Source organism: Cavia porcellus, unplaced genomic scaffold (assembly GCF_034190915.1).
Source record: "Cavia porcellus strain 051 isolate PalLab524CR breed Dunkin Hartley unplaced genomic scaffold, mCavPor4.1 scaffold_37, whole genome shotgun sequence".
NCBI classification, from domain to species: Eukaryota; Metazoa; Chordata; class Mammalia; order Rodentia; family Caviidae; genus Cavia; species Cavia porcellus.
The window spans coordinates 4,568,885-4,585,849 of NW_026947520.1; positions in this window are offsets into that span (position 1 = coordinate 4,568,885).

The window sequence follows — 16,965 nt, forward strand, 5'->3', positions numbered from 1 at the left end:
TGGACTAGGAAGTGAGTCCACAGTCAGGCTGAACTGCATGGGGAAATCCTGTCTCAAACAAACAGAAAAAAATATCCTATTATTGTGGATATCCTTGAGAAGAAGAACTCAAAAGTTTGAAACTCTTAAGATCATACCTATTATGTTTCATCTGGTGAGTATAAGGGACCAGTAAAACTATCTTCAAGGATATGGAGAAAACTCAAAAAATCTTATTGCAAACTGTGATATAGATGTAATGCATTGCCCTCCAAAATACCACTAGGATAGCTCACAAATGTAGAGAGAACATTTCTAAAATTCATCTGGAAACAGAAGTGCTCTAGATCACCAAAGACATTGATGGGCAACAAAGGCAAGTCAGGAAGCATCACAATTCTTGACTTGCTATTATACTAGAAAGCTACTATTAGAAAATCAGCATAGTTCTGATGGGAAAAACAGACCTAAGAATCTACCAAAAAAGACTAGAAGATGCTACAAATACACTCTGCTACTCTGTGTTTGATAAAGGAGCCAAACATGTTCACTGGAAGAGAGATAGCCTCTTCAATAAATGGTGCTGAAGAAAATGACTTTTCTCATACTGAAGACTTAAACTGGAGATATGTCTATCACTATGAAACAAACACAAGTCAAACTAGATTAAAGATCTAAATATTAAAACAGAAACACTAATGAGGCTTCATGAACAAAATAAAAATTTTAAAGAATCAACCACTGGGACCTTTCATATTAACAAATATTTCTACATCAAAAGAAATCACTAACAGAGTGAAAAGACAATTCCCAGAATGGGCAAGGAATACTTTTCTATTTATGATAATCTCTTCAATATCCTTTTCCAAAGTACTATAATTTTCAATATGTAAGTCCTTAAACTTTCTTTGTTAGGTTCTTTCCTGTGGTGTTGCCTAAGGAGTCTGGCCCCCTCATAGTCTATGATAACATCAGCCCCAGCATGGGAACAGAGACTGGGTAGAAAAGCCTGCCCAAGAGGAGAAAAGGTTCTCCCCTCTTTTCTCATGATGTGTGACTAGGCTGTGTTTACAGAGCTAGTAGGAAGTGGCCGACCTTCAGGTGGCTAGAAAAAACAAACATAATTAAAAACATTCTTGGGCTAATGGAGTTCCTCCTGGGTTATTGGGACAAGAAGAACCAGTTATGCTTGTTTGCTTCACTTAGATAGTTTAGATAAACATTGTAGTTTGTCACAAAGCTTGTCACAAAGAATGCTATTTCAAGATAATCTTCGGTGCACTGTGAGCTGACCCGGTTCACTATATAAAGCACAGCATGCAGTTGCAATTGCTGTTTTCTCTGCTCTGCATCCCCTGTGTCCTGATTTCGTGAGTGTGTGTGTGCCTCTTCCCGGGGTCCCGAGTGCACTAGACAATCGCGACACTTTCCAAGTATTTTGTTTTCTGCGAGGCTATCTGTAAAGGCTGTGGTTTCTTTAACTTCTCTCTTGGTGAGTGTGTTGATTGTGTACAGCAATGCTATTGATTTTTGAATGTCAACTAGGTCTCCCGCTACATTACTGAATTTGGTTATTAATTCTAGGACTATTTTGGTGGAGTCTTTGGTATCTTCTATTGAGTATATCATATCATCTGTGAATAATGATAGTTTAATTACTTTCTATTATATATTTATTCTTATTGCTCTCTTTTGTCTAATTGGTCTACCTAATGTTTCCAGAGCTATATTGAATGGAAGTGGTCATAATAGTGATCCATATTCTTTTGATAACTGTAAAATGAAAGTTTTCTGTTATTCTCTACTTAGTATGATGCTGGAATTTTCTTTGTCATTGTCTGATTTTTTTGTCTTTTTCTTTTTTATCAGTACTGGTGATAGAACTCACAACCACACAATTGCAAGGCATTTGCTTATGCCACTGAGCTAAATCCCCAGCCATGTCATTGTTTGATTTTATCAGCTTGAGGTAAAGGTCATCTGTCGTTATTTACTGTAGGGTTTTTATCACAAATCAGTGCTTGATTTTATAAAAAGCTTATTGTGCATTTATTGAGATGATTACCATGTGACTTTTGTTTTTGACTGTGTTGATAAGACATTTAAATTTGTTGATTTGCATGTATTGAAACATCCCTGACTTCCTAGGATGAATCCAAGTTGATCAGGTTTTAAAATCTTCTTGATGATTTGCTACATTCACTTTGCTAGTATATTGTTAAGGATTTTTGCATCTTGTTCATTAGGAAAACTGTCCTATAGTTTACTTTTTCTGGTTGGGTCTTTCTCTGGTGTTAGTATCAGGGTAATACTTGCCTCCAGGAATGTGTTAAGGAGAACAGCTTCTCTTTCAATGTCATTAAACTGCAGTGGCCTTAAATTTTTTTTCTACATTTATTGTAGAATTCAGCAGTAAATCCATCAAGACCTAGACTTTTTTATGTTGGTCATTTGCTTTTCTGTTGTCATTGTTTTTCTTTTTTTTTTAGTGTGCTCATGAGTTAGGTTCTCATTATTCAGTTCAGGTTGGCATTGAGCTCACTTTGTAGTGTTGTTATTCTCAAACTCACAACAATCCTTGTACCTCAGCCTCCCAAGTTCTGGGATAACAGGAATGCACCACCATGCCCAGCAGCTGATACACATTTAATTAGATCTTCATTCTCATTTACTGATACTGTATTTTCTATAATTTTTATATCTTCTTGGATCAGATTTCGCATTTCATACATTTCTAGGAATCACTGAATTTCTATATATTCTAACCTATGAAAGTATAAGCTTTTCAAGTAGATATTGATGATCTTCTGAATTTTCACAGGATCTGTAATTATTTTATTCTTCTGATTCCTCAGTGCATGGTTTCCAGTCTTTGTTTTTTTCTTTTATGATATGGTTGTCCAAGGGTTTATCAATTTTGCTTATTCTTTCAGTGAACCACCTCTTTGATTCATTAATTATTTGTATTGTTTTCTTGTTATGCATTGCGTGAATTTCTTGTCTGGTCTTATAATTTCCTCCCTTGTATGGGATTTGTGTTTGTCTTGCCATTCTTCTTCTGGAAGAATGAAATGCAACATTACTTGTTTGTGTTCTTTCAATTCCCTGATGTAAGATTTGACTACTATAAATTTCCCTGTTTGGATTTCTTTCATTGAATCCCATAAGATGCAAGATTTGCATCTATGTTCTTGTTAGGTTGTAGGTATTTTTAAGTTTCTTCCTTTATTTAATCTGTCACCCATTGGTTGTCTAGAAGAGTGTTATTTAATTTCCATATAGTTACACAGTTTTGGCACTTCTTTTACCATTATTTCCCAATATAAATACATGCTTAAGAATACTAGCCTTAGGCTGCAAAGCCAATCAAGTAATACAAGGATTAAGTTTTTATACGTCTATTGCTATCAACTCAGCATGTGCTCTAAACCAGTCAGACTGTTGGTGGTGGGAGGAGGTGACTGTGGTGCTCATCTCCCAGCCAATGCAATGGCTAGCTCACAGGAAGTGTAAGTTACTTTCTTGTTTTTCTTCAGAGAACCAGAATAGCTTCCACAGAATCACAACATGGGCACATTGGCTAGTTTTCCCTACCATTCCCCATATGACATTCACCAGCTCACAGCAAGGGCATATTAGCTTTCTATTTCTCCTCTCAGGCCTGGGAGGGCTCTGGATTGTTAATTTTTTCTTCAGGATGACTTAGTGGAGACATATCATAAAACCTGCATATCTGTGTGTGTGTCCTACAGAAAATAATTTATATGTAGGTCATTGATTGGAGTGGAAATAATTGTCTTGAGGAAAGTTGTGTCATGTAAGAGGATTTGGCATTGGTGAGCCAAAAATACAGTGAAATATAACAGCTTTTGTATATGTGAATTGTCTTAAACAGGTTTGATACTTGTTCCTGTCATCATCCAACAATACCAGATTTCAGTGCTGAGTCTTTACAACAGATACATTTTATGTTTCATGTTGGGGTCTTTTCCTAGAAACCAAGATGATAAAAGGGTGTACCAAAAAGGCTCTAAGAAATGAGAAATACAGCATGGTCTTCAGGGCTGCAGGAGGAGAGAGATCCTTGGCAGAGCTCATCACTCTGTTAGCCTGCTGGCCAACCTCATGCAGGCAGGAGTTGAGTGGACAATGGAGGAAACCTGAACAGGATCTTGGGAGAGGTTCAAGACCCACTTCAAGCAACAGACGGTGGTAATTGCAGAGAACTATCCCACAGAAAGTGTCTAGGTGGCCTCAGCTGTGGCCTATCTTGCCACTTAAGGCATCTCTTGAATCTCAGTTCAATCATTCCTGTGCCACATCACAGCCCTGCATGAGTATTCAGCTTCAATGACTTCAAGATATTCCTCCATTTTGTCTGGTTGATAGACAGATGGGTGACCAGCTGAAGATGTAGAAGGTGTGTTAGAGCTCCCACCACTGCACAGTCCATCCATCCATAATGGTAGTGAGTTACCAGAATAGACATCGGTCTAGATTTAGTTTTTTGCCTATAGTGAGCCAGTTTTTCAAGCACAATTCATTTAAGAGACAGTGGTTCTTCCAGTGAACATGTTTGGCCCCTTTATCAAAGATAAGATAGTTGAGTTTGTTTGTAGTTGTGGTTGTATCTTCTAATTTATTCCACTGATGTTTAGATCTATTTTAATTTCAATACCACATTGCTTTTATTATAATTGCTTAGTAGTATAAGTTCGACTCAGGGATTGTGATGCCTCTTGCCTTTCCTTTGCTGCTTAGAATTGTCTTTGCTATTCTAGGTCTCTTCTGGTTCCAGATTAATTTTAGGAGTGGTTTCTCTAGATCTATGAGGTATGTTGATGCTATGTTCATTGGGATTGTAGTAAACTAGTATAACACTTTTGAGAGATAGGGCATTTTCACAATCTTTAGTCTTCCTATGCATGAACAAGCGATGTCTTTACATTTTCTGAGATTCTCTTCAATTTCTTTTTCAGGATATTATAATTTTCCTTATATAGATAATTTTACCTCTTTTGTGAGATTAATTCCAAAGTATTTCATTTTTTGGTTGTTAGTGTGAAGGTTGTGGCTTCTGCTACTTCTCTCTCAATGATTTTGTTGTTAGTGTATAGGAATGCTATTGATTTTTGAGTATTGATTTGTATCCAGCTACTTCACTGAATTTATAGTATCTAGGAGACTTCCAATGGAATTTTGAGGGTCTTCTATGTAGAGTATCATGTCATCTGCAAATAATAATAATTTAACTTCCTCCTTTCCTATCTTTACCCCTTTACTTTCTGTCTAATATCTCATTGCTCTGGCTAGTATTTCCAGTACTATTCTGAATAGGAACAGTGATGAGGGACATCCTTGTCTTTTGCCTTATTGTAAGGTAAAGGCCTTAATCTTTTTGCCATTTAATATGATGCTGGCTATTGGTTTGTCATAGATGACCTTTATCACATTGAGGTAAAGATCATCTATTCCAATTTTCTGTAAGGTTCTTTTCATGAATGGAAGATGCACGTTATGGAAAGCTTCTTCTACATCAATAGAAATGCTCACGTGATTCTTACCTTTGGTTTTATTGATATGGTGGATTTCATTGATTGATTTACATATGGTGAAACATCCCTGCATGCCTGGGATGAATGGCACTTGGTTGTGGTGTATTATCCTGATGATTTTCTGCTTCCTGTTTGCCAATATTTTATTGAGGATTTTTGTATCTGTTTTCATTAGGGAGGTTGGCCTGTAGTTCTCTTTTTTTGTTGGGTCTTTCTCAGGTTTTGCAACTAGAATATTATTACTTCCAGGAATGATTAAGGAAGAATTGATTTTCTTTTGATTTCACTGAGGTGTTTGAGGAGTGCTGGCATTAATTTTTTTGTATATCATGAAGAATTCCACAGTGAATCTATCTGGGCCTGGGCTTTTCTTTGTATGTAAGGAGAATTATTAGGTCAATTTTCAATTTCTTTAATAGAGACTGATTTATTCAATAGTTTTACATCATCTTGATCAAGCTTTGGTAATTCATATGTTTCTAGGCATCTGTCCATTTATTCTGTGTTATTAAACCAATAAAAGTAATTATTTTAAAATAGGTGTTGATAATCTTCTGAATTTCCCAAGAGTCTGTCGTGATTTTGTCATTTGCATTCCTTATTTCATGAATTTGAGCATTTTCTTCCCCTTTTAAAATAGGGTAGTTTAGGTGCTTATCAATTTTATTTATTTTTTCACAGAACCAACTTTTTCATTCATTGATTCTTTGGATTGTGATCTTAGTCTCTATTGCATTAATTTCTCCTCTGATTTTTATAATTTCCCCCCTCCTTTTGACTTTGGGCTTCACTTGCTCTTGTCTTTCTAGATATTTGAGGTGTAGCATCAGGCTCTTTCTTTGTATTCATTCTGTTTTCCTGATGTGGGAAGTCAGTGCAATGAATTGTCCTCTGAGGGCTGATTTATTGCATCCTACACATTCCAGTAAGTTGTATGTGTATTTTTGTTTGCTTTTAGGATTCATTTTTTTTGTTCTTTAATTTCCCCTGTGACCAAAAAAAAAAAAATTTCCCCTGTGACCTTCAGATTGCTCGAGTGTGTTATTCAATTTCCATGTGTTTGTGTGATTTTTGCAGTTTCTTTTATCATTAGTTACTAGATTCATGGTTCTATGATCCTATAAAATGCATGAGATAATTTAAACCCTTTTGCATTTATTTAATAATGTTCTGTGGCCTAGCATATGGGCTATTTTAGAGAATATCCCACATAATGCTGAGAAGAATATATATTCTGATTTTGTTGTGTGGAACACTCTGTATATGTCCATTAGGTCCATTAGTTTACAGGTGTGATTCAGTTCTGTTATTTCTTTGCTGATTTTTGTCTGGTTGATCTGTCTCTTGGTGTCCATGTTGTGTTAAGTTCTCCTGTTAGAATTGTGTTATTGCTTATTTGATTTTTCATTTCTATATATAATTGCTTTGGATAACTTTGTGTTCTGGAATTTGGTGCATATTTATTTAAGATAGTTATCTCTTCCTCTTGAAGTTTTCCCCTAACCAGTATGTAGTGACCTTCTTTATGTCTTAGAATCATTCCTGGTTTGAAGTTCACATTGTCTGCAAACAAAATAGCTACCCTTGTTTTTTTTTTTCACTTCCTGTTGCAGGATGTATTGTTCTCCATCCTTTGACTTTCAGTCTGTGAGTTTCACTTTGGCTTAGATGGGTTTCTTGTAGACAGCATATGATTGGCCATTTTTTCTTGATCCATTCTACCAGTCTGTTTCTTTTAATTGGTGAATTGAGCCCATCCACATTAATGATTATAACTGTTATATACTGGTTTGTTGTTGACATGTTATCATTCCATACTGGTTAATTGTCTGCCTTGCTTAGTAGTTTTATTCTATGAATATCAAAACTGTCTTTCAGTATTCTTTGCAGGGTTGGCTTGGTAGTCATAAATTTGTTAGATGTTCTTTGTCATGAAAGTTAAAGATACAACAGCAAGAAATAACATGCCAATACTTGCAAATTATTTGTCAATATAAAATGACTGCATCTGTGACTGCATCCTTTATTGGCAATTCAAGTACACAGAGGCCAGACAGCATAGGCTACAAGGCTAGGTTCAGGTGACAGGAAGCATCATGGAGGTTCCTAACCCATGTGCTTCTTGATCATGCAACACAGAATGTAATGCCTTAATATCTGTAGAGAATCTATCAACAGTCTTCAAAGCCAAGGTATTGATATAGCTCGTCTTCTCCACATGAGAAAAGTGGCATGGAACATTAGCTAACTAAAGAACTTAGTCATGTCTGAAAAATGGCACCTTTACCCTTTCCCATCTATTGTAGTCAGGGTTTGCAAAGAAAGAGATTTAATATGGAACTTATAATTGATAAGATTATATTAAAATATTCACTCCCAAAAAGTCAGATTTAGAGAGGTGTAGATCTGTCCACATACTAGATACCTAAAGAATCCAGCTGACAATCTGAATCCTATGACAATATACTTCTTAAGTCCTGCTGAACACTTAGAGCCATGGCAAGGAGCAACACAAATTTACCTGGAGACCTAGAGGTACTCCGATGTCTCATGCAAGTCTCTATCAAAGTTGTGTACTAGGAAGTGTCAAAGTTCATTGTTGGAACCTACAAAGTCTGTGCACTTGGGCACAGCATGTGTGCCATCAGACTGAGTGATCAATACTGGAGCCAAGACAAAAAGCTCAGGATGAGGGCCAGAGATCTGCAAAAGAAAACAGTAGCCATGCACAGTACTAATGAGTTCCTGTGCTCTTCCTCCTCCTCTGATGATGATGTCTGTGTTCATATCTGGAAAACTGGGTTACCAGCTTCTCCATGAGAATCAACAGCCCAGCACCTTCCCCTCCATTTTTTCTTTGATGATGTTTGCAACAATCCTTCAATGGATGCTCTATGCCCAAAATAATGGTGCCTCAGTTCACTGGGTGATCCAAGTTGACATTACTAAGTGGGACACACCACAAATGCAGTTCTTGAAATATTTAAATTCCAAAACAGACTTTTTGAGTGCTGAGGATTGATCTCAGTGGCATAGGCATCTGCTTAGCAAGCTCAAAGTCATGAGTTTGATCCTCTGTACAAAAAAAAAATAAAAGAATGCTTTATAACTCCATATCTTAAAGTAGTCATCTGGTACACCCCCCACAAACAACAGTGAGAAAACCTGAGGTGAATTCAAATGTAATAATTAGGAACACATACCTCCACAGAGTTGTCTTCTCATGTGCCTTGACAAACCTCTCACGGGAATTATGTGTTCTCTTTCCTGTGTGTGTGTGCTACACTCTACTTAACTGTGGGCATGTGCATCAAACTGTAGACAAGGTTATTGATTATATAAGGCAATTTAAAAATCTTTTTGAAGGAAAGTGGAAAAAAACAGTTATATACATTAAAAACACATAAATCTCACTGCAGTACACTGACAGCACTGGACCCATGAGAGAATGTCATGAGGATGGTGGTATGTACATCACCACCTCAATAAAGTCACAGTGGTTATAGATGCTGGAGGTAAAAATGTGGAAATACTTTAACAACCAAAACAGTTGAAATTAAAAAAAAATACTGAATATGATGTTAACATACCAAATCTAAACTGGGCCAGTGGCATGGGTGTGTAACCAATACTTGAGAGGCTGAGGCAGGAGAATTGTTTGAGACCACTCTGGTTTATAAAGTGATCTAAAATCCAACCTGAACTTCATAGCAAGATGTTTCCACCAAAAGAAAAACAGTTCAAATATAATTAACACAAGAGTGTAATAGTGATGGCCTTATTACATTAGCATGACTATAACACTTATATCATGCTTGTCATACTATAAAAACCTAACTTAGATCCCATTTCATAATAAAATACCATATCTTTACTAAACAGAGTACACTGATGAGTATTTGTTGTTCGTCATTGGCATTTGGTGGTGATGCAGCAGTGCTTGCTGCTGCTCTCCACAGAAACTGACTATTGCTGCAGTAAACAGGAATATGCATGAATCACTGCAATGGGTCCTTAGATCTTTGTTTATGAGACCCTTTAAAGGAAGCATTGCACTTAGTGGACTTACTATGTTTAATCATTTGAATACTTTGAACACTGACTTCAACAGTGGTTGAAGTACTTGCCTACATTTCCACCAACAAAGTTAAATAGTTTCTTTTCCCCTGCCATGTCATGAGTTTTCTTTTTATCTTGCAGTGATTTGTCTCTGCAATGAGATGGTGTACTAATCTGCATTTCTCTATTGTGCATAAATGCTCAATAGTTCTTCAGGTATTTCTTGACAATTTATGCCTGTTCTGAAAAGTGTGTATTCATTTCACATTTCTATTGGATTTACATGTTAGCTGTCAGGGGTTAACATGCAATCTTCTCCTATCCTGTAGATTGTTTCTTCATCCTTTTTTATTTGAATTTTTTTGGTTTGTTTCTTTTATGGCTTCTTCATTTTGCACAAGTATTAAATTATTATATAATCATTTTTCATGTTTTCTTACCCTATCTTATTTTGTATAAAAAGCACCAGCAGTAGAATTGAGTAAAAAAAATTTTGATAATGTCTCTACTTTCAGAACCTAGCATGCCTGGCTCATTCATGTTTCACTATGTTTTACTCTAATACAGGCATATTTAAGACTGCTGCACAAATTACCATGAAACACACATTTCTTGGACCAAAAAAAAAAATCATGATTTTCATGATTCAGCTATCCTATCCTACATATATATTCTTGACCTAAACTTACCTGTTTCCTTAAACTTCAAATGCAGGTAATAAAAACAAATACCACACATTCTGCTAAATCATCTAGCAAAATTGCCTCCCAAAGTCAGCTTCAAAGCCTTGATTGTTCCATCTCATCCTCTGCTGATGCTGGGACTAAAGGAATCACACTTAGCCTAAGGCTTTATACGGAAGTCCTTACCGGTGCAATTATTTAAATAAAAGATAATTAAAAATTGCATACATTTGTTAGTTTTTCTAAAATAACAACAAATATAAAAGTGACTATTGTAATGTGTTCAATACAAGAATCAACTGGTTAAAATGACAACTGCCCCGGTGACGCTCAGTATAGTCAGTGCATAAACAAATGTGCTTCCCAAGTGATGTTAGGTGATAACTGCTGAGTGGCCAAGTGATAAAAGTATGATCCAAAATATTCATACATATATTTCTCAAAGGAAGATTGAGACTCATGTCCTGGGATATCTTAAATTCTCTCATAAAAACCTGAATCAAAACAGAGTTGGTGCATATTTATAATCCCAGGACTCAAGAGCCCGAGAGAGGAGGGCTGTTGTGAAGTCAAGGAAATTGTAGGCACCATACAGGTTTCAAATCCAGTGATATACATAGTGAAATCCTGTCTCAATAAAACAAAACAAAAGTAAACAAAGTAGAACCAAACATTACAGCTGAATGGAGACTGAATTCTTCAAAGCTTAATTCCATGTCTTGGTGATTAATTTTATGTGTAGACAAATTTTTTTAAAAAGCAACTTGGATGCTAGATTGCAACTCACAGCCAAATGGGAGCACTGATTTTTGTGCTGAGTCACTGCAATGGTCCCTGTGTCCCCACTGTCTCTAAAGCAGAGTTCACAGTGGGATCCTGCAGGAGCAGCATCCACAAAGCAAAGGGGTATGCAAATATCTCATGAATCACTTTGATAGACTACAGATGATATCTCTTCAAATCTCATTTAGGTCACTGAGTCCTTTTTTCTTATTATACTTAAGCAGCATTTTAAAATTTGAATTTAGTTTCATATAACAAAACATAAATAACATCAAATATGGTACATAAATAATAACTCAAATGATAATGGAAAACTGTGTAGGTAAACAATGTATAAACAATGAAACAAGCCACAAGTTGCAAATTATAGCTCAGTGTCACGAAGTGATCATCTTTCACTCAGAAATAAGAAATATATCTTGGGAGGCTGATGCAAGAGATCTGCCTTGAGTTAGAGACCAGCCTCAGTTACAGAGCTGTCTGAAATAGAGAGAAAATCCTTGACTGAAAAACTCCACAAAAATGAAACTTGAAAATTGACTGCATAAAACACCATTGGTTTGTTTTAAAAATTATATCCATACAATATAGTAACATTCCAAGAACATTCAAGACATTCTCAGGAAGAATGTTGATACTTTCCATAATATACAGAAAACACATTCATGTTTGGGTATTTCTCTCAGTGGCCTAAACACCTGTCTGCCAATCATGAGCTAATGAGTTCAATCCCTGGTACAAAAAAAAAATGATTCAAATTCCTGCATCATGACACTGCCACATAATTAGAGAAAATCAAAATTAGATCTCAAGTATGGGGCACATAATTCATGGGTTAACAGGTATGTGGAATACTGAATATTGACAGAGTTGGTGGTATTCATCTCAAGTAAGAAATCAGAAGCCAAATTTAACTTCCTGCTTACCCTAAGAACTACTTGATTTTCAGTGAAGATCTTCTCAGTTGTAAATCCTGCTATTGGCACCTTGTATCATGCCAATCACTTGCACAATATTTCCATTCTCCTCTGATCCACACTACACAGAAAACCCTTCAACCCTAACTATGGATATCCCTGCTGCACAACTTCTATTTAGGGATTCTATTTTATTCCACTTATTAAAGTCCATTGCAGAGAATTTCTATATATAAACAATGTGTATTATCAGCCAAGCTGTTAAGTCAGCTGTTAATTCAGAGATGACAAACCTATTCCTTTCCATTCAGAAGGATATCATGTGCATGTGTCCATGCAAATGCATAAATGTTGGCATTTTTCAATGAGGGTTTAATAGGCAGGTGATTCTGGAATTTGTCCTTAGCAAGCACACTTTACCCTACCCTTGATAACAGTTTCATTTGTGCTTCATTTTTCTCAGAATTCAAAAATCCATGGCTGTTCTCAAAAACAGTCTCTGAGCAGAGGTTTCACCTAAATAATTATGTTCAAAATTCTTTTGTATTGTCCTGTATGATATACAAGAGTTCACTAGGTGTTTGGGAAGCCTTCCTCAACTGAGGCACATCACTACACATCTTCAAATTCTCAGTACCTTTGCCAACACCTGTCATGAGGATGGAAATAAAAGAACATACTATAAATTTAGGAGATCACTCTAAATACAAAAAAAAAAAACCCACAAGTTTAAGGAGAGCATTTGTGGCTATGAGACCCTGTATCACAGATATTTATAAACATCAGACCCTCCAGGTCTGTTTCTCATAGCAATAAGAGCAGAGACCTTACTCAGTACTTTTGCAGCAGCTACAAAATGCATGAGAGTCAGGGTGTCCCCAAGCTCCTTCCCTCACTGAACTTGTGGAGGTGCCAGGGCAGCAGAGAATTTCAAAGATGATACTGGAGTCTGCTGCTGTCAAACTGAAGATAGAGTCACTCTTTCCACCAGAAAGAGGCAAAATGAACAATGGATGACCCAAAGCCAATGCTGGAGGACCTCAGGAGCTGAAGCTAACTAAATACCTGAGGATCGAGACACCAGAACTGCTTCTAACCATTTGTAACTGGTTTAGCCCATTTGCACCCTATTTGTGGGCTCCATCCACAACCTCAGCATTCTGTGGCTTGAAGATCTCCCAGGTTCTTTCCTAACAGGCCACATGACATTGAAACCACTAAATGAGATCCAGCAAACATTCTGCTCCAGTACTGTGCTCACATCAGATTAATAATGCCCAGATAGGAAGACCTAAGAGACCACCTGCTGTGGCCCACCTGCTTGGACAATTCATATAGCCCACCTCTTCATCAGTGATTCAGTCTTGCTCTACTGCTCTCCTCCTGAGTCAAGAATAAAAAGGGCAAGGAACCCCTCCCTGCAAGATTGGATCCCAAATGATAGACTGTAGTGCAGACTTCTGGAGCTGACTGTCTTCTACAGTGCTGATATCCACAGAGAAGTGCTTGTGCCAAAGAGACTTACCTCTGGCTTTTTATTTTCAATTCCATTTGATTTGAAGGATAAAAATAAACTAAAACTAAATTTCAAAACATGTCAAACAGGGGACAACAATGGTAAATATTTTGCACACTGTCATCCCCAAATCATTCACCCGGAGCACAAGACATTTGTATTCAATTTTCCAAACAATACTGTAATGGGCAGCTGAGTTAGTCAAATAATGTTGGCAGTGAGACAGGGCTAGGTTCTCCAAGAATCCCATGCAGAAGCCCCGATACCTTTCAACTATAAGGAAGGCAGACACTTACTGCTAAGCGTCAGACTTCAGGACAAAAGATTAAGCAAATGTCTTCATATTTAAGGTTTGATATTTGAAATGGTTCTCTAGCACTCTGAGGAAGTCAGCAGTTACCATTCAACTAAAGCCTGATATTCCAAATAACTCCTGTCATCCAGGTGAAGTCATGAGTCACCTTCTGAACCTCTTAATTGAAGAGTCACTAGTGCATAAAAATGCCTACTTTCTGTGTGACAGGCTTCCCCATTTTATCCCAATTTAATCACTTTTACCTGAACTATTAATTTTATTGGTTCCCATATTGCTGTCCCATCTTATGCATATCTGCCTTGTGAGTTCCCAGTATTCCCAACTTAAATCCATCTCACAAAATGATTTTACTCTATAGAAGTCCCTGGAAAAGACAGTCTCTGGGAAGCCACTCAGGATCCCTTCTCTCTCTCAGACAGCTTCCTTTCTCCCAATAAATATATTCTATTCTTAAATTCAGTTGTTCCTAAAATTTATGCTTGAATTTTAGAGAGCACAAACTCACACCAGACATAGTAGATCAGGAGTTTCTTTCCCCTGTAGCAACACCATTATAATTTTTTCTCTTTAGTGAACTCAGATAAATGAGTAGCAGGTTGTGTTCTATAATGTAGATCTCACCTCTTCTGGGATACTCTCACTGAAGGCCTTTGTGCCTGCATTTAAGTTCTGCTTCTGTTTTCTGAAAGTAAACTGATTTGTAATTTTGGTTATGGTATCGACAATTTATTAAGGATATGACTCAAAATATTTCTTGTGAATGGGTTACCACCAGCTTTGGAGGAAGACACATAGCAAATTTCTTTATTTTTATTTCATCATTCAAACTGAGGGATGTACTTGAAAGAGTTTTGCCCTAAGAATGAGTTACAGGACCTCCTGGTTGCAGTTCAACATGGTGGAAGGCCCAATCAGGGATCCTAACCATATGGCCACTTCCTCTTTTTCCCTGATTACAACTTACTCATTCCATTCCCAGGGGCCTGAAGACAATTCCAGTCAGCTCCTCGCATGACAGAAATGTCTGCTTCAATCTCCACATCCATGCAAAGTAACATATACCCATAAGCCCATAGTCAGTAAAAAATAAATAAATAAATGGTTTTTTTGTGCTCCTCCTCACATTCCTTAAATAGAAAGGCCACTTTTACTTTTTCTTATATTCTGCTTCTCTATTGCAGCAGAAAATGCTAACAATACTGATTCTCATCTATGTATGTAGCTAATTTGCCTCCTCAGTAATTCATATGATCAATGCCAAGAATATCTAATTGAAATGAATGTAGTGGTCTGTTGCTTCACTCCATCAGTGTCAATGCAGTGAGTGTTATCCTAAGGTAAAAATAAATGTTCATATAAAATTCAATGCAGAAAAAGCATCAAAATATAAACAGGGTCCTACAAGCATACAGACTTATTTCAATAACATAATAGTAGCCTTCCAGAAAAAGGCAAAAACACACAGTTTATGTATCTTAAAATTCTTGATGCAGACAGTAACGGAGAAATTGTTCTGAACAATTTTAGGTGAACCTTCACATTTATATGAGGTAACCTACTGCCATGGCAATATCTAATTCTTGCTAAATTATTCACTCAAATCAGTTATTTTACATTTATAATGGCTGATGTATACAACTTTATACAATGCCAGGAATACAAGCACTGTGAGTTGTATTGATCACTTAAAACTACAATAAAAGTGAAAAGCATTCAGACAAATCATAAAGATATTTATGTTAATTTGGCTGATGTTAATGATAGAGGGGAATGAAACTCCTGACCTACTATATGTCTCATATGAGTTTGTGTTCTCTAAAATAGAAAAATAAAGTTTGGGAATGATGGAGTTCAAGAATGGAATATATTTATTGAGAGAAAGAAAGCTTCTGTCTGAGAGACAGAGGGTCCCTGAGTGGGTTGCCAAAGACTCTGTATTTTGAAGAATTTTATAGAGTAAACACAGGAAGCTAGATGGGTCAAAAAAGGGGAAAAATGGAAATTTGCAAAGTGAGTGTAAGGCGGAATAGAACTGTGTTCAACCAATAGGGTCAATTGCTCAGGTAAAATTGATTCAATTAGGAACAAATGAGGAAGCATGTCACATAATAAGTGGGTTTGCTTAACAGCAGGGACTCTTCCTGTAGGGGGTTGGGATGGTGACTCTTGACTTCTTCAGGGTGATATAGAACTATTTGAACTATTGGTCCTTAGCACTTGGTTGTATTTCTGTTGGCTTTTGTCTTGAGATTTGGTCCAGAGCAGTAGGTCATTGTCTCTTCCAAGGCTATATGCAATCTAAATTTATCCTCTTGCTCCTGTGAGGTCCCATCCCTGTTGTTACAGGCAGCTGACTTAGTTAGAAATATATAGGCAGTGAGACAGGACTAGGTCCTAGAAGTGACCAATGCAGAAGCCCAGATACCTTGCAACCATGGGGGAGACAGATACCTCCTGTTGTGGGTCAGTCCTCAAGACCAAACATCAAGCAAATACATCCCTATCCTAAGGGCTGAGCCAGTGCTGACAGAGAGGCTTGGATTGGCTCTGACCTGGTTGCTGCCCCAGTCTCAGACCCACTGCTGGTCTCATCGTTCTGTTAGCACAAGGAATCCAAAGGGATTTTGGTTAACCAATTTTAGCATCATTTTGACCAACTGGCAACTTAGGTGGAAGCATGTCTTTTAAATCTGTTACCCAAATAAAACTTTATTACATGATCTGAAAATATAAATGTTGAGGAAAAAGTTGTAGAGCTCAAATAAAAAGAAAAAGCTGCTAACATAGTAGACAATTGGACAAATGGACAACAGATGTATAAACTGACAATCATCTTATAAAATTAGAATGCACTCAAATATATTTGACCAACTTGAACTATAATAAATACAGTTGAGTGAACCTTCTTATAGATCAATTAATAGAGATTTCTTGAAATAAGAATACCAGAAAAGGAACCTAATTAATGTTTAACCTGAGGTAGCTCAGAAATTTAAACAGAAGGAACACAAATATTAGTTAATCTTTTAGGTCCAGCCTGTTCCCAAAGAAGCAATAGAGATGAGCCCAGCAGGTGCATGTGTGTAATCAACATGGCTGCTGGCAACCATGAGGCCTTCCAGAAGGCTGCAATGGCTGAGACCGAGTATGGTGGGCA